Here is a 20,642-nt window from a genome sequence, read left to right as displayed (position 1 = left end):
AATTTTGGGGTGAAATTCTTTGCCTGTAAATTTTATGGGCAGGTAATGAAATATCTCCCACACCCCCCGTGAGGTTTTTGTTCTCTTTCTGCACTTGGCGGGCCTTTTCCTTTCCACTTGAATGGAGGGAAACGACCAGAAGCAAAACGCTGCCAGCAATTTGGGGATGACTAAAGTTTAGCCCTGTCGGGTCGTAAAATTTCTCTTCTCACGCAGGGGGGCCAAGAAAAACACCCAAAAGGCCATGACAGGCAGGCAACCCAAATCCACAATCACACTTGGAGCAAGATATTTCCCCGGCTGCCAAGTCTGTGGCCTCTTCTAGGTTAGGGGTCTCCAAACTCAGCAAATTCAAGACTTGTGGACTTCAACTCCCAGAATTCCCCTGCCAGCAATGCTTTTAAGATGAGCGGACTTCAACTCCCAGAATTTCTGCCAGCAATGCAACTCCCAGAAATCCCCTGCCAGCAATGCTTTAATAGCAATAGTAGTTAGACTTATATACCGCTTCATAGGGCTTTCAGCCCTCTCTAAGCGGTTTACAAAGTCAGCATATCGCCCCCACAGTCTGGGTCCTCATTTCACCCACCTCGGAAGGATGGAAGGCTGAGTCAACCTTGAGCCGGTGAGATTTGAACCGCCGAACTGCAGATAGCAGTCAGCTGAAGTGGCTGCAGTACTGCACTCTAACCACTGCGCCACCTTGGCTCTTAAGATGGGTGGACTACAACTCCCAGAAATCCCCTGCCAGCAATGCTTTAAGATGGGTGGACTTCAACTCCCAGAATTTCCACCAGCAATGCTTTAAGATGAGTGGACTTCAATTCCCAGAATTCCCCTGCCAGCAGTGCCTTAAGATGGGTGGACTTCAACTCCCAGGAGTCTGGTTGTCGATTTCTGGAAGTCCGGGCCCCTTAAAGCATGGCTGGCTCAGGGATTCTGGGAGTTGAAGTCCACAGATCATAAAGCCGCCACCATTGCCCAGGGCTGCTCTAAGAACTCTCGAATCCGAGCACCCAATCTGGATTTTCCTGCATTCGCAGCCGTTCTTTAGGTGGGTTGGCCGGCTGCACCCCGAGGTGCTGAAGACCGAGACTCGTCTTTTGTCCACCCTCACACAGATTACTGTAATTGCCTTCTGCGGGGCCGCTCTTGAAGATGACTTGGCATGACAGCTTCTGAGAACGACGCCCGTTTTGCCAGACAGATGACCTTGGAGAAACTCGACGTGTTTGTCAACGGGCACGCAAGAGAAAGAAATGTAAACAGACTCCGCTTCAATTCCCTTTAGTATAACGGGGAGGGGAAGGAAGAGAAGAGGCGTCTGGCTTTCTGGATTCTGTTACAGGTAATCCTCGACTTATAACCATGGATTTAGAGACTGTTCAAAGTTACTGTCAAGACGGACGCACACCTACATTTTGCCAATAACAGGGAGTGGGGTAGATGGAATGCAAGGGTGGCAGAATAGCAATAGCACTTATATACCGCTTTACGCCTACTGCCAATCACCTCCATTCAACCAATTAGATCTCACCGATTAGGCCTCCTCCGAGTTCCATCCGCCAGTCAATGTCGACTGGCAACCACGCAGAGGAGAGCCTTCTCGGTGGCAGCTCCGACCCTATGGAACGATCTCCCCGTGGAGATTCGTACCCTCACCACCCTCCAGACCTTCAGCACAGCCCTTAAAAACTGGCTTTCCTGTCAGGCCTGGGGCTAAAGATTGCAACCCGCCCGAATGGTATGAATGTTGTGTTTTAATGATGTATTGTTCTATATGTTAAAAGTTTGTCTCCCCCCCCCTTTTTAAGTTGTAAGCCGCCCTGAGTCCCCCCAGGGAAAAGGGCGGCATATAAATAAACTTAAATACAAATACAAATACGGGCCTTTCTGAAGTGGTTTATAGAATCAGCCTCTTGCCCCCAACAATCTGGGTCTTCCTTTCACTAGCCTCAGAAGGATGGAAAGCTGAGTCATCCTTGAACCTGGTGAGATCTGAACTGCCAAATTGCAGGCAGCCAGCAGTCAGCAGAAGGAGCCTGCAGTACTGCATTCTAACCGCTGTGGTTCTGGTATTTAAGCATCCATCGGCTGCCAAGGGACAACCGCTGGCATCTCAAGGACACACTGATCAAGCTGTCCCGGCATGGCTGGCTGTTTCCCATAACAAAATGAACAGGAGTGATTGGTGGACGTTACAGACCGTGGATGGCCAGTAAAGAAAAGGGAGGATGAACTATGCTTGCATTTGTGTGCGTAACCCAGAGCTGGTTTTGCTTCTTCTGAGCCAAAGTTTTATACTCTTGGTCAAATAATGTCCCAAGAGTTCCTTTTTCTGGATTCGCCAACAGTTGACATTTACAACACGGCAAAAAGAGACTGACCACCATTTTTCAGACTGACGACCGTGGCGGCCTCCCCGTGGTCACGTGATCAAAATTGGGGCACGTGGCAACTGACTCATATTTATGACGGTTGCGGTGTCCCGGAGTCCCCTTTTGCAACCTTCGGACAAGCAAAGACAACGGGGGAGCCATATTCACTTACCAACCAGTTTCCTGATGTAACAAATGGAGTGATTCACTTAACAACTGCGGCAAGACGGGGTCGTAAAATGGGGCAAAACTCACTTTAACAACGGTGTTACTTAGCAGTGCAAGATTTGGGCTCCGGTGTGGTCATAAGTCAAGGACTATCTGAAGTTCTCCCACTTATGACCGTAGTGGAGCCTGCCCATTATGGCCATAAGTCATGAAGGCTTTAAAAGTGGCTCGTGTCACTGACCTGATTTCATGACCGTTTTGTGCAGCAATCATTGAGCAAATAAGCATGGTCATTAAGTGACTCCATGATTATTAAACAAATGCAGTGTTCACTATGGGACATTTTTGCCAAACTGGAAGTAAGTGGCAGGATTTGGCAAAAACATCAGAAATGGCTATCAGATTTTGGGGTGTTGTTGAACACCTTAAGGAGAGATCTTTTTTTTATTATTATTTTAATTTTATCAATTTCATATATACATTCACAATTATATGATCTCATAACTGTTATTAATAATATGTATTTATAACAATTTTTCCCTACAGTTGACAATATACTTGAAGATTGCTTTCTTAACATCCCATAGATCCATCTTATCTTACAACGGTCCTACTTCTTCTTCCCTCCCTCCCTCCCTCTTTCCTTCCCTCGTTTCTTCTCTCCTACTCCCCTTCCTTCCCTCCCTCCTTCCCCTTCCCTCCTTTCTTCTCTCCTTCTCTCCTTCCTTTCCCCCTTCCTTCCCCCTTCCTTCTCTCCTACATTCCCTCCTTCCTTCCCTCCTTCTCTCCTTCCTTCCCTCCTTCCTTCCCTCCTTTCTTCTCTTAAGGAGGGATCATGTGACTGGGGGGGGGCTGTTGGAATTTCAAAACCAGGTCATAAATACATTTGGGGGGGCACCATAACTCTGAACAGTCACTACATAACTGGCCTTGAGTGAAGGACTATATGATTACACATATAGCAACATACAATTTTGTTTTGTATTAGGTAGAATATGGTGATTGATATAAAAACAATATATTGAAATATTGAATATTCAAATAAGTTGAATAAGCAATAATGGAAGATCTTAAGGTAAGATAAATGTTGGGATGAATATTAGTTATATGTTTGTTAAATGTAACCAATAGGATTGAAAATATTTTATTCACATCAAAAGGTATTAAGGTATTAAGATAGGGTGATCGGTGCAAAAAGAGCATATGAGAAATATTGAATAATTAAATAATGAAAGATTAAAATTTAATATAAAGATGTGTATTGCGACTAGTGTTATATAAGATAGTTAAATGGAACAAATATGAATAATATTTAATTTTTTTTTGTATGAAATGTATGATACTCAGGTACTGCACTGGTTCACACACTGAATATGTAAAAAGTAAAAAATAAAAAACTTCCTCCAAGGTCCCATCCAGCTCTGTTACTTAAGAGGAGATAAAACAATTTAAATACCCATAATCAAAACTTCAACCCAAAAAGATGCTTGTACAGATGGAAGTAATTAGAAAATATACTGTTTTCTTAACATCTGTTCTTCATTTTTTTTTAAAAAAAACCTGTATCAACTAGCTTTAATTAAAGGATTCCCCCCCCCCAAGGATTCTTTGCTGCTGTGTTAAGTTTTCAGCCAATTCTATTTCCCCCTTTTTTTAAAAATACCTTTGATCCCAAGAAACATGTACTTTAGTTTTCCAGCGGTTTGCTTTTGTGAATCTGACTTCTAACATAAAAAATAAAACGAAGTGAATTAGTTTCTCACGCTCTGCCATTTTGTATATTGTTCAACAATCAAGAGAGCTTGTTCTTTCCAACGCAAACCTTTTCTCCAATATTGAAAAGCTCCTTTGATTTAGCAACGTGGATGAGCATCAGCCTTTCAATGATTTTACGATCCTTGACTCTCTCATGAAGTTGATATTGTCTCGCTACTAATAAAGCTGCAACTTGTGACTGTTCTCTGACATGCAGCAGAATGAAGTTTTCTGTCTATAACCCAGTCTCTAAGACACACACACACACGCACGCACAAAAACACACACGCACGCACACACCTTGTTTTCCCATTCTTTTATAGGATATCAAGGCATTACAACTTTAAAATGTGGGCGATCCAAAGGGAAAAATCAATGACCAAACATTGAGTTTTCCAGCATTTTAAACACGGATTTTTCACCCTAAATCCGTGATGGCAAACCTGCGTCACAGGTGGCACGTGGAGCCCCCCCTCTCTGCGGGCACGTGAGCCGTTGCCACGTGGAGGGGCGGGCGCAGGGTCGTGCGTGCATGCACAGGGGGAACGCAGGGCATACGGCACCCCGTGCCCTGCTTTGGTTTTAGGAGGCTTCAGGGAGGTCTGCTGGCCCCCCAAAAAAGGGTGCAGGAGGGTTGCGCACATGCGCGGGAGGGCCCATGGAGGGGTATTGCACGCATACCCAGGGGCCTATTGCATTGTGTGTGTGTGTGGGCACAATTTCGGCGCGCGGGGACAAAAAATGTTAGCCATCCCTGCCCTTAGATATTAATTTCTCAAGATCAGGAAGAAATGGCCTAGCTTTAATAGCGGCGGACACATGGAGCATGTTCAGGGCTCTAGGTCATCGGAAGTTCTTTTGATATTTAAATTTAATAGCATCAAAACAATGGCCCACAATTGGCGTACTTACATTTCCATGCTTGTTGATTTGCCTCACACCAAGGTTTTTTTAAAAAAAATAATTATGAAGAACGTAAGGACCAGTGGTGGGTTTCTAATTTTTTTTCCTACCAATTCGCTCGTATGCGCGCGCATGCTTCTGCACATGCAGAAGCCTCCTGACGCCGCCACTATTGGTTCACCCGTTCCGGGAGCAACCCGCCTTTGGTAAGAAACCAAGTTATAGAGACTCCAGAAGAGTTCAAAATCTGCTACTTCCCATTTTCCAACAGGTGCTCAACTGATCTGGAACCCGTCTTTAATTTGAAAATGATTTTAACAAATTATAAAGACTTTCCCAGTCATTTAGATATTAGTAGCGTTAGCCCCAAATTTAGCAGAGGGATAATCTGAATGATATGGCCAAATCAGAGGTGGGTTCCTACCAGTTCGCACCAGTTCGGTAGAACCGGTTCGTCAAATCTACCGAACTGGTTAGAAGAGGTTCCACCAGAAAGCAGGCCACACCTACAGAAGAGGTTCCAAACATTTTTGAAACCCACCACTGACAGACACACACACACACACACACACAGACTCACACAGAGAGAGAAAAAGAAAGGAAGAAAGAAATGAAAAAGAAAAAATAGAAAGAAAAAGTGAGAGAGAGAAGAAAGAAAAAAAGGAAAAAGGGACAGAGAGACAAAATGAAGGCGAGAGGGAGAGAGAGAGAGAGAGAGAGAGAGAGAGAGAGAGAGGGAGAGGGAGAGAGAAAACACATGGCTGGCAAGCCACTCCCACCAGGTCACATGGCCGGCAAGCCACCCCCACAAAGGAGGCCACACCCACAGAGTAGGTTCGAATTTTTTTTGAAACCCACCACTGGGCCAAATGCACAGATATACAATAGGTCAGTGATGACTAACCTTTTCCGGACCGAATGCCCAAAGTGTGCATGTGCCAGAATTCCCCCAAATGCAATGCGCATGCGCCCTGCCCCTGTGCGTGCCTGTGTACTCCCCCCCGCATGCGCCTTTCCCATCGAGCTTGCACGGCAGAGCCATAGGCTCGCCAACACGGCCCTAGCCATTCCCAACACTTTGCAAATTAAGTCTTCTTAATCCGGAGAGAAGTTTGCCCAGATGCAGTAGGCCACGCAGTCTTATTTCCTCTTGGCGCAAGGCTATGGAAATGTCCTCTTTAGCTGTTCTCTTGAGGCCAACGTAGCCTAATGGCTATGCAGACACGCAAATCTATTTTTTTTCCCCTTTAAAAGCCCACAAGGTGGCACTGAATGAGTCACTGGTAAGTCTATCTGCAAGGATTATCACTAAACTCCCTGGATAAATGGGAAGGAGATATAGATATATACATAATCTAGCTACTGTATTTTTCAGACTATAAGACCCACTGCTGTATAAGATGCACCATTTGATTTTGAAGAGGTAAATTAAAAAAAAAAAGTTTTTGCACTCTGCAAGCCTCCCAAAAACCGTCTGGACGCCTCATTTTATTTTCCACGTCCATTTTTGCAAAGGGGGCAGGGTTTCGGTAGGCCAAAAATCCTGCGTTCAGTGTATAAGACGCACCCAGATTTTCACACTCTTTTTTGGGCAGAAAAGGTCTGTCTTATACTCCAAAAAATATAGTCTCTCTCTCTCTCTCTCTCTCTCTCTTCTCTGCCTGTCTGCCTATCTACTGTATCTATCTATCTATCTATCTATCTATCTATCTATCTATCTATCTATCTATCTATCTATCTATCTATCACCTTATCTATCTTATCTATCTTATCTATCTAATCTCTGTCTGTCTAGCTGTCTATCCATCCATCATCCACCCACCCACCCACCACCCACCCACCTACCCATCTCATCTCTGTTATGCGAACCTCTCGCAGGGAGAACAAAAGTCAGAACTTCAAATCTAGGTCATCAGTACTTGGGGGAGGGGGTGTTGTCTATCGTAATTTAAATGCTGGCTAAACTACCGGTAGCCCTGGACTTACGACCTCAGTCGAGAGCAACACTTCCACTGCCAAGCAAGACAGTTGTTGAGTGAGCTTTGCCCCATTTTATGACCTTCTCTGGGCCCAGTCGTTAAGCGAATCCCTGCAGTTGTTAAAAGCCAGCAGCATGGGGTTCCGTGAAGCTGGCTTCCCCGCTGACCTGGCTTGTCAGAAGGTCACAAAAGAGGGGATCACGTGACAGCCTTCCCCTGTCCTTGATGGGGAGGCTGCAACCGTCGTAAATATGAGCCGGTTGCCAAAGCGTCTGAATTTTGGTCACGTGACCACGGGGACGCTGCAAGGGGTTGTAAAGGGTGAAAAACGGGTCACAGCAAGTCGCTGTTTTTCAGGGCCGTGGTAACTTTGCTCACTAAATAAATGCTTGCCAGAACGACCCATAACCATTAAGCAAAGAATCCCAAAACTATAAAGGTTAAAAGTTCCCCTCGCACACATGTGCTAGTCGTTCCTGACTCTAGGGGGCGGTGCTCATCTCCATTTCAAAGCCAAAGAGCCAGCGCTGTCCGAAGACGTCTCCCTGGTCACGTGGCTGGCGGGACTAAACACAAAAGGGGCACGGAACGCTGTTACCTTCCCGTCAAAGGTGGTTCCTATTTTTCTACTTGCATTTTTACGTGCTTTCGAACTGCTAGGTTGGCAGAAGCTGGGACAAGTAACAGGAGCTCACTCATGTTACACGGCACTAGGGATTCGAACCACCAACCTGCCGCCCTTTCTGATCGACAACTCAGCGTCTTAGCCACTGAGCCATCGCGTCCTCTCTCTATAGACCAGTGTTTCTCAACCTTGGCCACTTGAAGATGTCCGGACTTCAACTCCCAGAATTCCCCAGCCAGCATTCGCTGGCTGGGGAATTCTGGGAGTTGAAGTCCGGACATCTTCAAGTGGCCAAGGTTGAGAAACACTGCTATAGACAACTCAGCGTCTTAGCCACTGAGCCACCGCGTCCTCTCTCTATAGACAACCCGCAAAACACCCAGTCTTACATATGCATGGAATAACTGTGGTTCTAATAAAGCACTTTTTTCTCAGGTTTCCTCTGCATTACAAAGAGCTCACCTGTTCAGCCTTTGCAAACAAGCAAACAAACACCGGAACAGCAATCAAAACAATAGATTAAGGCTCATCTGGATTAAAAATGCACTTTGGGATAACTCCCCCCCCCCCTGTTGATTTTCAAGACAAGAGTGGGGCTAACGTTACCTTGATAAGTGCTTTGTATTTCCATCTCAGCAAGTGTCATCTTTTTGGCAGTCTCCCAAGCGGGAAAGGGAGAACGTAAGCGAAAGTGGGGAAGAGACTTTTCATCTCTGTTGCAAAGCACTCAATGGGCTCCCAAATCCCAAGCCCATTCTTTTTTTTAAAATAAGATTTTATTGGTAAAATGAAAATACAACATCCATAACTTGTAAAAAACAATACAACTACATTCCGAGATATTCCCATACTATCAAATCATTATAAACATCAAAGGTTAGGTATCTTATTCCTTCCCTCCCTCTTCTCTTCCCTCATTTCTTTCTTTTCCATACCCTTTTCTTCCCTCCCCCCTTACTTCCTTCTCCCCTGCCTTCCCTCCTTTCTTTTCTCCTTTCCTCCTTTCCTTCCCCCTCCTTCCCCTCCCTTGATCCCCCCTCCTTCTCACATACCTTCCCTCCTTCCCTTCCTCTTTCCCTCCTCCTTTCTTTTCTCTTAATCTCCCTCCTTTCCTCCCTCCTTCCTTCCTTCCTTCCAACTCTCCTTCTCTCTTTCTTTCCCTCCCTCTTTCCCTCTTTACTACCCTCTCCTCTTCCCTCCCTCCTTCCTCCCCCAGTTTCTTCTCTTTCTTCTCTCCTTCTTTCTTCCCACCTTCTTTCCCTTCTCTTCCTCCTCTTTATCCTTCCCCCCTTCTTCTGCCTTTCCTGTTCCTCTCCTTTCTCCTCTCCATCCTGACTTCCCTACTTAAAGGAAAATTCGTTCTGAAGTGGCCATTGCAAAAAAACCAAAACAAGCAGCATTTAAATTCGTTTTAAAGGCACGGCAGTCGTAGGTATATATATATATCCCAGCTTACTGGAAAGGCAACTCAATTTAAAAAAAAAAACAATCACAAACCACCCCCCCCTCAAAGCTCACCTTTCGAACTGCAGCCAATAAAACCCGGCTCACTCCGTCACGGGCAATTAAAAGAGAAGGTTACGTCCTGGAGCAGCAAAAAAACACCGAAAGCACTTAAACCTGTGCTGCTTTGCAGAGCTCAGGTTTCGACCTCTGCATATTTTGGAACTTCGTGTTTGTTCTTCAGTCGCAAAGCCAACGGCCGCCCGCCCACCTGCACCGGCGAGAAATCCCCGCCCGTTTCTTAGCTGGGGCGCCTCAGCCAGGCGATGGAATGTCACACATGCCATCGCCGTCACAGACGACCCCGTTCCGGCAAGCCATTTTAAGCAGCGGGTGCTTGCATAAGGCCTGGGTTGTTTACGATTCTCAGTTGTGGACGGTGCCAAGGTGGGCATCCTTAAATTGCACGGAATCTTTTTTTTTTTTTAAAAAAAACCAATTTCGGTGTTGCCCACGAAGGGTAGGTAAGGAGGAGCAGAGTTTTGAGTTTTGCAGAGTCTGTAGCTCAAGTCTGACCCCTTGCTCGTGGCAGGGGGTTGGATATTGGGGTGCCCGGACCCCCGGTCTGTGGCATGGCAGAAACCGGGCCACGCAAACAAGGCTAAGCCCCAACTGCGGGGTGCAAACAGCCTGAGAAGCCACGCCACCTCCGGTCCGTGGGAAAACTTTTCTCTGTGAAACGGGACCCCTAGTACTCAAAAGTTTGCAGGGGGGGGGCACCGGACTAAAAGATCTCCGAGGTCCAGTGGTGGGATTCAAATGTTGTTGTTGTATGTTGTTGTATGTTTATTTCATTTGTATGCCGCCCTTTTCCCTCAAAAGGGGGACTCAGGGCGGCTCACAACTCAAACAAGGGAAGGGGGATACAGACAATTTGACAATACATAATTTAAAAACATGCAGCAATCATACCATTCGAGACGGGGGCAACAGCTCTTTAACCCCAGGCCTGTCGGAACAGCCAGATTTTAAGGGCTTTGCGGAAGGCCTGGAGGGTGGTGAGGGTGCGAATCTCCACGGGGAGTTCGTTCCAGAGGGTTGGAGCAGCCACAGAGAAGGCCCTCCTCCGGGTAGTCGCCAGTCGACACTGGCCAGCGGATGGAATTCAGAGGAGGCCTAGTCTGTGGGATCTAATCGGTCTATTGGAGGTAATTGGCAGCAGGCGGTCTCTCAAGTACCCAGGTCCAATACCATGAAGGGCTTTATAAGTGACGACTAATTTAACCACTGGTCCTCTGCCCTAATGACCAGCTGGGTAGGTGTGGCTTGGTGGTCTTGTGACTGGGTGGGTGTGGCCAACTCAATGTCACTCATGTCGATGGGCACTTCACCTTAGTTGTTTCAAGGGAATAAGGGTTAACCGGAGAGGCAGTTTCTGTAAGCAGGGCAATAAAGATGAGGCTAGAATCAACACCAGAATGTCTCCTTCCTGCCTTCCTTACAGGATTAGCCCCGTAAAGTGGGGGGAAAAAACAAAAGGAGATTTCTTCCAACAACCGGTTCTCCCAACTGCTTAGAAAGTTACCAACCGGTTCTCCCGAATAGGTGTGAACCGGCTGAATCCCACCCACTGCCGAGGTCCCTTCCAACTCTGGTTATTCTGTACTTCTGCGCATCCTTGGGCTCTTTGTTCTGGTGCTGGAATCCTGGTCCATCTAGCGACCCAAATTGTGAGCGAGAAACGGGTGGGGATGCTAACAAGCAGGGGACAGAATTGTGGGGTGGGGTAGACGAAAGCAAAGTTTGTGCTTTTCCAAAGGACGGGTTCAAGGTCATCGGAGTCATGATAAGAGAGGGTTTGCCCCCACTCTCTAAAAAGCTTTGGAACCGTGGGGCAGGCAGGGGGGAACCACTTGGGTCTCCTGGTTAAGGCACCAGGCTAGAAAGTGGGAGGCATGAATTCTAGCCCCACCTTAAGTCATAAAAACCTGAATGGTGATTTGGGGCCAATCAACAGGAGACGGTGAGTTCTAGTCCTGCCTTAGTCATGAACGCCAGCTGGGTGACTTCGGGCGTATCGCCAGACCATGAGTTCTAGTTCCCGCCTTAGGCACAAAAACCAGCTAGGTGACTTATGTCCAATCACCAGGAGACGGCAAATTCTAGTCCTCTCCTTTGGGTATGAAAACTGGGTGAGTGACTTTGGGCCAATCACAAGGAGACGCTGAGTTCTAGTCCAGCCTTTGGCATGGAAGCTATCAGGGTGACTTTGGGACAGGGGAGCACGAGTTCTAGTCCCGCCTTAGCCATGAAAGCCAGCTGGGTGACTTTCGGCCAATCTCTCTCTTTGTGTGTCTCTGTCTCTCTCTCTCTTTCTTTCTGTCTCTTTCTCTCTGTATCTATTTCTCTTCCCCCTTTGTCTCTCTGCCTCTCTATCTGTCTCTCTATGTATCTCTCTCTCTCATTTCTTATCTCCCTCCCCCTTCTCTCTCTTTCTCGCTCTCATCTCTCTCTGTATCTATCTCTCCTTCTGTCTTTTTCTCTATCTATTTCTCTCCCCCCCGTCTCTCTCTCTCTCTCATCTCTCTCTCTCTCTCTCTGTATCTTTCTCTCTCATCTCTTATCTCTCTCCCTCCCTTCTTTGTCTCTCCCTCTTTCTCCCCAGCCCACCTCAGAGGGCTGTTGTGGGATAAACAGGAGGATGAGCCGAGGTGGCACAGTGGTTAAATGCAGCACTGCAGGCTACTTCAGCTGACTGCAGTTCTGCAGTTCGGCTGTTCAAATCTCACTGGCTCAGGGTTGACTCAGCCTTCCATCCTTCCGAGGTGGGTAAAATGAGGACCCGGATTATTGTTGGGGGCAATATGCTGACTCTGTAAACCGCTAAGAGAGGGCTGAAAGCCCTATGAAGCGGTATATAAGTCTAACTGCTATTGCTATTACTGCTATGATATGTCAGACACGTTCAGCTCCTTGAGCTACTTGTGGAAACAGTAAGGGTGGGATTATAAACCAGTAAATAAAATAAATATGGCCTCTGCTTTTATCGTAAGAACCAAACGACGAATATCCATGGTGAAACGAAAGGCAGATTTCAAAAACTCTGGTTCCTTTTTAATGCAGGCCGGGCCCTGTTTGCGAGCAACTTGTTTTTTGTTTTTTTTGACAGTCTCAAAACCACCCAAACGTACCACGGTTATGCTTTCCAAACTTGCAGGTCAGCAGTTCGTACTGCCGCCTGCATCTCAAAAAGGCGAGAGCGCGCCCACTTCCTTACTCCGGGAGAAGAGGGCACAAGATTTCACCCCGCTCGGAGGCCGGCCACAAATATGCAAACCGAAGCATTTTTTTCCCTTAATCACCGCAAGTGACTGTTTACATTACGCTCAGCATAACTTAAGTGGATTGATTGCCGGGGGTTTATCACGGGTATGCAATTATTCCTGAGCCATAAAAGAAATCCCGCCGTGGCTTCTTCCGAAGCAACTTGGTGGGCAACCAGGGCCCATATCAAGGACCTGCAACCTCAAATAATACGCCGCCTTGTTCCGCCAGGAGGGCTCGACATGAAACTTTTAATAGTATACATTTATTTTTATTTTTTAGTGGGCCGCTTCGGTTGGAAAGAGGAAGAATTGGGCCCGACTTCTCGGCCCTGTAAAACCCAGGAACCCAACGGGGGTACAGAAGCATTGAAATCGGTTCCCCTCCCAAAATTGCCTGTCGCCCGACAAGCTCGTTTCAAGAAAGATCCCTTCTGACCTTCACTGCAGCGACACCCCGCGTGGCAGGCTGATCGGCTGCCTGCAATTTAGCAGTTCGAATCTCACCAGGATCAAGGTCGGCTCGGCCTTCCATCGGTCGGTAAAATGAAGACCCAGATTGTTGGGGGCAAGAGGCTGACTCTGTAAACCGCTTAGAGAGGGCTGTAAGGCACTGTGAAGTGGTATATAAGTCTAAGGGCTACGGCTATCTTCCTTCCTTCCTTCCTTCCTTTCTTCTTCCCTCCCTGTCTCCCTCTCACATATGGCCATGCACAAGCGCACCATCGTGCCTGCCGTCCCTCTCCTACTGTCCCCATTTATTCGTACCCATTCCATTCATACTCATGTTTATTCTTATACCTATTAACTTGTAAACGATCAGACAAATCAAATAAATGAAATATTTCCTTCCTTCTTTCCTCCCTCCCCTATCATTCATTCATTCTCTCTCTCTCTCTTCCATCCCCTATCCTTCTTTTCCTTCCCCTATCCCTCCTTTTTCCTTCCTTCCTTCCTTCCTTCCTTCCTTCCTTCCTTCCTTCCTTCCTTCCTTCCTTCCTCTCTCCCTTCCCTTTTCCTCCCCATGATTAAAATGAAGGCTAACTCTACCAACTGCCAGGAGTTCGATTTAGACCGGCTCAAGGTTGATTCAGCCTTCTGTCTTCCCGAGGTCAGTGAAACGAGGACCCGGATTGTTGGGGGCAAGAGGCTGATTCTATAAACCGCTTAGAGGGGACTGTAAAAGCACTGTGAAGCAGCATATAAGTCTAAGCGCTATTGCTATTTGCAGGAGCTCACTAATTACGACAACTGCATTACAGGCAGTCCTCGACTTACAACAGTCCATTTAGTGACCGTTTGACGCTGCAACGCCACTGGAAAAAGCAACCTACGACTGTTTTTCACCCTTATGACCATTGCAGCATCCCCAAGGTCATGTAATTTATATTCGGGGGGCTTGGCCACTGATTCACCTTTATGACGGTCCCGGGATCCCCTTTTGCGACTATCTGACGAGCAATTCATTTAACAACCATGTTACTAACTTAACCACTGCTAGGAATTCACTTAACAACCGTGGCAAGTAAGATCGCAAAATGGGGCAAAAACTCACTTAACAATTGCCTCAATTTTGGGCTCAATTGTGGTCATAGGTTGAGGACCACCTGTCTCTGATATCAAGCTCTTTATCTCCTTCAGAATTTAATCTTTTCTCCCTAAATTCAAGCCATCCTGACAACTCCCGGTAACAGACCCGGTCCTCCTTTCATTGCTCAGTCAACACGGGGTAAAAATGGAAAGGGTCTTCAGAAGGTGAAGCCTCCTGACTTGCAATAGCAGCGGTCACCAACTGGTGGTCTATGGACCACTGGTGGTCCACAAGAAATCTTTGGTGGTCTGCAGAAAAATTATTTCCACTTTTTATATTGCACTAAATCAGGGGTCCTCATAGTACGTCCCCTGGGCCGGATATGTACAATGAAAGCTTGTGTTGCTGCAGAGAGTCTCCCCCTTCGGGGTCTTTTTGTGTGGGTCAGAGGGTGGAGGGCAGAAGTTCCAACTTGGGGTCTGCTTCAGCCTCCTGGTGGGGGGCTTTGGGCGAAGGCTGGAGGGAAGAGCCGCAGGTGGTGAAGAGCCAGAGGCCTCGTTCCAGTGGGGCTGCATCATGGACTGGAACTGGCTGACCATCTCAGCCCACTGAGCCTCCAGGCACACTGGTACCTGGCCTTGCAGGTATCTCGCAGGTCTTCCCTCTGCTTGGAAAGCCCATGCTCCTAGTCCTCAGTGAGGTGCTTCTGCCGAGCCTCTTTCTCGGTCAGATCCAATTCGAACTGAGCTGTTTTGCCAACTCTTTCTCCTGGTGGCTGCTTAGCTCCAGCAACGGCTTCCTCTTGGGGCCCTAAGGAGCCCAGGCGGGCAGGGGAGGAGTGGCTGGGAGGGGAGGGGCGAGTAGAGGCCAGCAAGGTCCCCCTTGATGCGAGTGACATCGAGTTGGCCACGCCCACCCAGTCAGATGACCACCTAGCCACACCCACCCAGCTGGTCATTAGGCAGCTCATATTAGTGGTCCGTGGGATTTAAAATTATGAATTTAGTGGTCCCTGAGGTCCAAAAGATTAGGGACCCCTGTGCTATAGGATTATCCATTTGGCAGCCTTAATTTCAGATTAACTGGAGCAACATGAACCATTGCAGTGAAAGGTATCTGTCAGAATCTAATAAACAGAGTGACTTCTCCGGTGGGTCTGAACTCCAGAAACTTTTTTCCTTCCGGGAGAGTCTTGTTCAGGTTTATGCAGGGCCCAGATTTTGCTTTTCGGCTACTCGGCCGGATGGATAAAAACCCCAGGATTTTCTTGCTAAACTGCAAGTCATCCAGAGTTCCCGATTTACCTCCGACTTTGTTCAGCTTTTGGTTTTAGTACTTTCCTTCTCTCTGTTCTTCCTAAGCCCCAATACTTCCGTTGGGCAAAGATTCCTGCTCTTTGCACCGTAGAAAAGATATATATTTCTATGTCCAATCACACTGGCTAATAAAGAATCCTTTCATTTTCTCTTTCCCTCCAACCCCAAAACCACATTCTGAAGAGTTACCTACACAAGCATGCGAAGGAGCAAAAAAACCTGATTTCAATTTCTGTTTCCAGGAATGTTCTTTCTTTCTCTTTCTTTCTTTCTTTCTCTCTCCCTCCCTCTATCTTTCTTTTTCTTTTTCTTTCTTTCTTTCTTTCTTTCTTTCTTTCTTTCTCTCTCTCTCTCTCTCCCTCCCTCCCTCCCTCCCTCCCTCCCTCCCTCCCTTCCTTCTCATTCCTTCCACCTTCTCGTCTCTAGGCCAGTGTTTTTCAACCTTGGCAACTTGAAGATGTCCGGACTTCAACTCCCAGAATTCCCCAGCCAGCATTCGCTGGCTGGGGACTTCTGGGAGTTGAAGTCCGGACATCTTCAAGTTGCCAAGGTTGAGAAACACTGCTCTAGGCTAACCTACAGAGTGCTTTAAAGGGGCCTTTGCTTTGCAACAGTACAGCTGCCTATTCATTTGTCTTGCCTGGGTGAGCTTCCCTCCCCTCTTTGGAATCTCAAATTCTTATCCTCTCTGGAAACCAGTTAGACCATCGGTATAAATCCCCACGCAGAGATCCTGAGGCTCATTTCTCCTCTAGCAGGAACCTCCCACCCGGAGGCTGCTGCAACTAACTGAAAACACCACCAGCGTGAAATCCCTTCCAAAGGCCACCCACGGACCCCCTCCTCTCTCCTACCTGGTGTCTTGCAAAAGCATTCGGACAACCGCTTCTCTTGCCTTTGTTGCATAAGCCCTGGAATCTCTTCTTCTTCGCACCCTCACAGCACCTGCCCTGTTCCTTCGTCCGCCTCCACCTCCTCCTGGTGCCATTAATCACCTTCTGACCATTTTGCAACCAGCAGTTACTCCTCTCTAAAGCTCGTTTTTTTTTCTCCCCTAACCAAGCAGGTAAAAAATGCTTTCACCCTTCTCTTTTGGGTCTTCTCCTTCTCCAAATCCCAGTTCCCTTTCTTTGCCAGAAAAGTCTCATTCAACATTCAGTTCAGTTCAGTTTATTGTATTTGTATGCCGCCCTTTCCCCCCCCCCCCGAAGGGGGACTCAGGACGGCTCACAACTCGAACCGGGGAAAGGGGGATACAGACAAAAATTTAAAAAACAAACATGACAATATATAATTTAAAACTCACAACAGTCATACCATTCGAGACGGGGGCAACAGCTCTTTAGCCCCAGGCCTGTCGGAACAGCCAGGTTTTGAGGGCTTTGCGGAAGGCCTGGAGGGTGGTGAGGGTTCGAATCTCCACGGGGAGTTCGTTTCAGAGGGTCGGAGCAGCCACAGAGAAGGCTCTCCTCCGGGTAGTTGCCAGTCGACATTCACACTTTCACCTTCCTGAAGATGCTTCTGGCACCCAAGGCCTGTCCTGGGTCCCACAAAGGCATCGTTTCACACAAGGGGGTCTCTGTCCAAAAGGCCCCCTTTCCTTCTTTCCCACAACCTCTGCACGCCTCCCAAGAGGCCCACACTGTTTGACCTCCAACTTCTCTCCCCAATCCCTACGCACCGAAGAACAAACACGTTCTCTATGGTGCCCATCCTTTGACCAATAATCTATTCATTCATCCATCCTGACAAAACACCCACACTTCCCCCCCCCTCCCGTTCCAATTTTTTTACTCAGGATATGTCCTAATCCTTAAGTTGCATAATCAAGCACATTGGTCCACATCAGAAGATCTCCCTTCACGACACCTTCTCCAAAGCGATTCCACAAAAAATAAAATAAAATAACCCACACACAGTCCTCCTCTCCTCCTCCATCTCCTTCCCAAGCTAACATTCCTGCTGTAAATCCATCCCTTCTCTCCTAGGAGATCTTCTTTTTTTTTAACCTGTTAGGACCGTTTGGTCCAGAAAAGCATCAGATCACCAAGGACCCTCCTCTTGCAAAAGAGGACAGACAAGATGTATCCAGAGGGTAACATGCAGAGAAAAAAGGCTGGGGTTTTTGCCCCCCCACCCCCCAGCAAACTGATCCCAATGTAGGTCGTAAGGACAAACTTATGCAGAGACAAGGGTCCAATGATGATGATGATGATGAGCATCTCAAGGGTGCAAAAATAGAGGGGGGGGGATTTTGCCGCCAGGGAGGCCCACCTGGGAGAAAAGGAGTTTGGGGATCCGGCAAGGATGCGCTTCTCCCAATCCCGGGATTATGTAACAGTTGCTCGGAGTGACAGGCTGGAGAGCCAGCCTCAAGCAGGAGAGGGCAATCACGGTAACTGGAGAGGCCAGCCTGCTGCATCCTTACACCCACCATGCAAAAGGGAGGGGGGTTCCCAAGGGCCATCTATCTGCTCCCACCCAGTCAGGGGCAGCCCTTCTTTTTAAGGGGGTCAGATGGAAGGGGAGCAGCAGAGGCATTGGATGGAAAGGAGATCTGGAAAACCCAGAAGGATCAAGCAAGCCTCCAGCATCATCCTAACCCCCACCATTGTTGCCCATCTCCCGCAGCCACGTTCCTCCCCAACCTGGTGCCCCCAGGGGTGCCAAGGGGTCCCCCGTCATCCCCATCCCATCTGAGGGGGGGGGAGAAGCATTTGGAAAAGGAGATCTGGCAAATCCAGAGCAAGAAAAGATCAAGCCCCACCACCAACACCACTATTGCAGCCACATTGCACCCTCCAAGCTGGGTGCCCTCCAGGTGCGCCAAAGGGTACCTTAACCCCCATCATCCCCATCCAGCCCCTCTAGAGCCAAGGTGGCACAGTGGTTAAATGCAGCACTGCAGGCTACTGCTAGATCAGCAGTTCAGCGGTTCAAATCTCACCGGCTCAGGGTTGACTCAGCCTTCCATCTTTCCGAGGTGGGTAAAATGAGGACCCAGATTGTTGTGGGCAATATGCTGACTCTCTGTAAACCGCTTAGAGAGGCCTGAAAGGCCTATGAAGCGGTATATAAGTCTACTGCTATTGCTATTGCTCTGGAAGGAGGCGACAGAGGCATTTGATGGAGGAGGACGAAACCTGGCAAATCCAGAGCAAGCATCACACAGGCCTTCCACTCCCCATCCTCCTCCTCATCCTGCCCCCCATTATCATCCCCCCAACCTCCCCATCGCAGCCACGTTCCTCCCCAACCTGGGTGCCCTCCAATTGCGCCAAGGGGACCCTAACACCCATCATCCCCATCCCGCCCCTCTTTTGGGGGAGGGGGAGACACGGGGAATGGGGGGGGGAGAGGTGGGAAGCCCACCCGGGAAAGCCGCCTCAATCTCATCCCCCGGGAGGGGTTTTTTCCCCCCCTTGACGACGCCACAGCAGAGAGCAAGCGGGGGAGCCAACGAGAGAGAGAGCGCGCGTCCCGACGTGCGGATGCGTGTCGCGGGCAAAGCGGTGGTCAGGATGGCCACCGGGTCGATCCCGCGTGTCCAACGGCGCCCGCGCTTGGGCAGCGGGGAGAAGGAGAAGGGAACCCGAGCACGGCCGGTACCTGCTCCTTGCGGACCGCGCTGCTCCGCCGGGGCCCGGCTGCTCCCCCCGCTGGGCAGGGGCCGGCTGCGTGGAGGGCGCTGGGGACGGGGCTGCTCCGGGGGCTCTGGCGGGTCCGTCCGGGGCGGCCACGGCTGGCGAGGGGGGTCGGCAGGAGAGGCGGCGGGCCAGCGGCGGCGGCGGGCGCTTTATACCCTCGACTCCTCGGAAACCGTCTCCGCGCAACGCTTCCGCTTCCGCCCCGCCCCTCGCGCCCGCCCAGCTCATGAATATGCAGAGAGGGGGGCGGAGCGGGCGCGCGGCCAATGAAGGGGCGCGGGGTGGGGCGGACCCCACAAAACCTTTCTTTCCCCCCCCTCCCTCCTGGTCCTCCTCGGGCTCGCCTGATTGGCGAAGGTGGGCGAACCTGCGGGGACGATGACGTCACGCGCGGGGAGGGGGAGAAGATACGCGCGCGGGATGGGGGAATGGAGCGGGCGCCGCCAACGTCTCTCCCTCCCTCCCGCCGGCCGACCTCGCGGGGTTGTTGTGAGGAGGGCGGAGGAGAGGGGGTGGATCTGCGCGGGTTTTTTTTGGGGGATCCTTGCGAGGCAATTGGGAGATCCCCATCCGAAGGTTTAAATCCGGGCAGACTTTATTCAGTTAGTCCTCGACCTATGACCATTATTGAACCCAGAATTTACATCACTAAACGAGACTGTTGTTAACTGAGGTTTGAATAGAATAGAATAAAGAATAAAATAGAATAATAAAGAATAGAATGAAGAATAAAATAGAATAATATAGAATAAAGACTACAATAGAATAATATAGTATAGAATAGAGAATAAAATAGAATAATATAGTATGGAATAGAATAGAGAATAAAGAATAAAATAGAATAATAAAGAATAGAATAAAGAATAAAATAGAATGATATAGTATGGAATAGAATAGAGAATAAAGAATAAAATAGAATAATAAAGAATAGAATAGATAGAGTAGAATAAGGAATAGAATAGAACAGAATAACAGAGATGGAAGGGACCTTGGAGGTTTTCTAGTCCAACCCCTGCTTAGGCAGGAAGCCCCATTTGATGACCTTTCATGCCCCGGTTGTTAAGTGAATTGCTGCCGCTGTTAGTACAGGTTGTCCCTGACTTACGGCCATAATTGAGGCCAACATTTCTGTTAAGTGCGACATAATTTCTGTTAATTGAGGCACTTGTTAAGTAAGCTTTGTCGCATTTTATGATCTTTCTTGCCACAGCCGTTAAGTGAATCACTGGAGTGGATAAGTTAGTAAGATGGTTGTTAAGTGAATCTAGCTCCCCCCCTTGCCGTTGCTTGTCGCAAGGTTCGCAAAAGGGGATCACATGAATCCGGGAAACAGCAACCGTCATAAATACAAGTTCAGTGGTTGAGGACTTGAATTTTGATCCCACGACCACAGGGGACGCTGCCATGGTCGTTAAGTCTGAAAAACAGCCCTAAGTCACTTTTTTTCTGTACAGTTGCCACTTTGAAAAGTCATTAAAGGAACTGTTGTAAGTCGAGGACGACCTGAAAAATTCCCCCAGTCTCCCTTTCTTGGGGGGGGGGGTTCTCCCACTGCCAGGTGACCCCCCCACACC

General features: G+C 48.4%; 1 protein-coding gene across 1 annotated transcript in view; it reads right to left on the bottom strand.

Annotated features, from left to right (window-relative positions):
• The window catches only part of SLC45A4 (solute carrier family 45 member 4), a 106,496-nt gene extending 87,217 nt beyond the window's left edge, over positions 1–19,279 (bottom strand). Inside the window, 1 exon segment of the mRNA XM_087706638.1 lies at positions 19,031–19,279. The gene's annotated coding sequence lies outside the window, so the exon portion shown is untranslated.
• Between the last annotated feature and the right edge of the window lie 1,363 nt (positions 19,280–20,642).

Source organism: Thamnophis sirtalis, unplaced genomic scaffold (assembly GCF_051295495.1).
Source record: "Thamnophis sirtalis isolate CommonGarterSnake01/CBP01778 unplaced genomic scaffold, rThaSir2_p1.2 scaffold_2, whole genome shotgun sequence".
NCBI classification, from domain to species: Eukaryota; Metazoa; Chordata; class Lepidosauria; order Squamata; family Natricidae; genus Thamnophis; species Thamnophis sirtalis.
The sequence above is the reverse complement of the archived record's forward strand: the minus strand, read 5'-3'. Positions and strand labels throughout refer to the sequence as shown.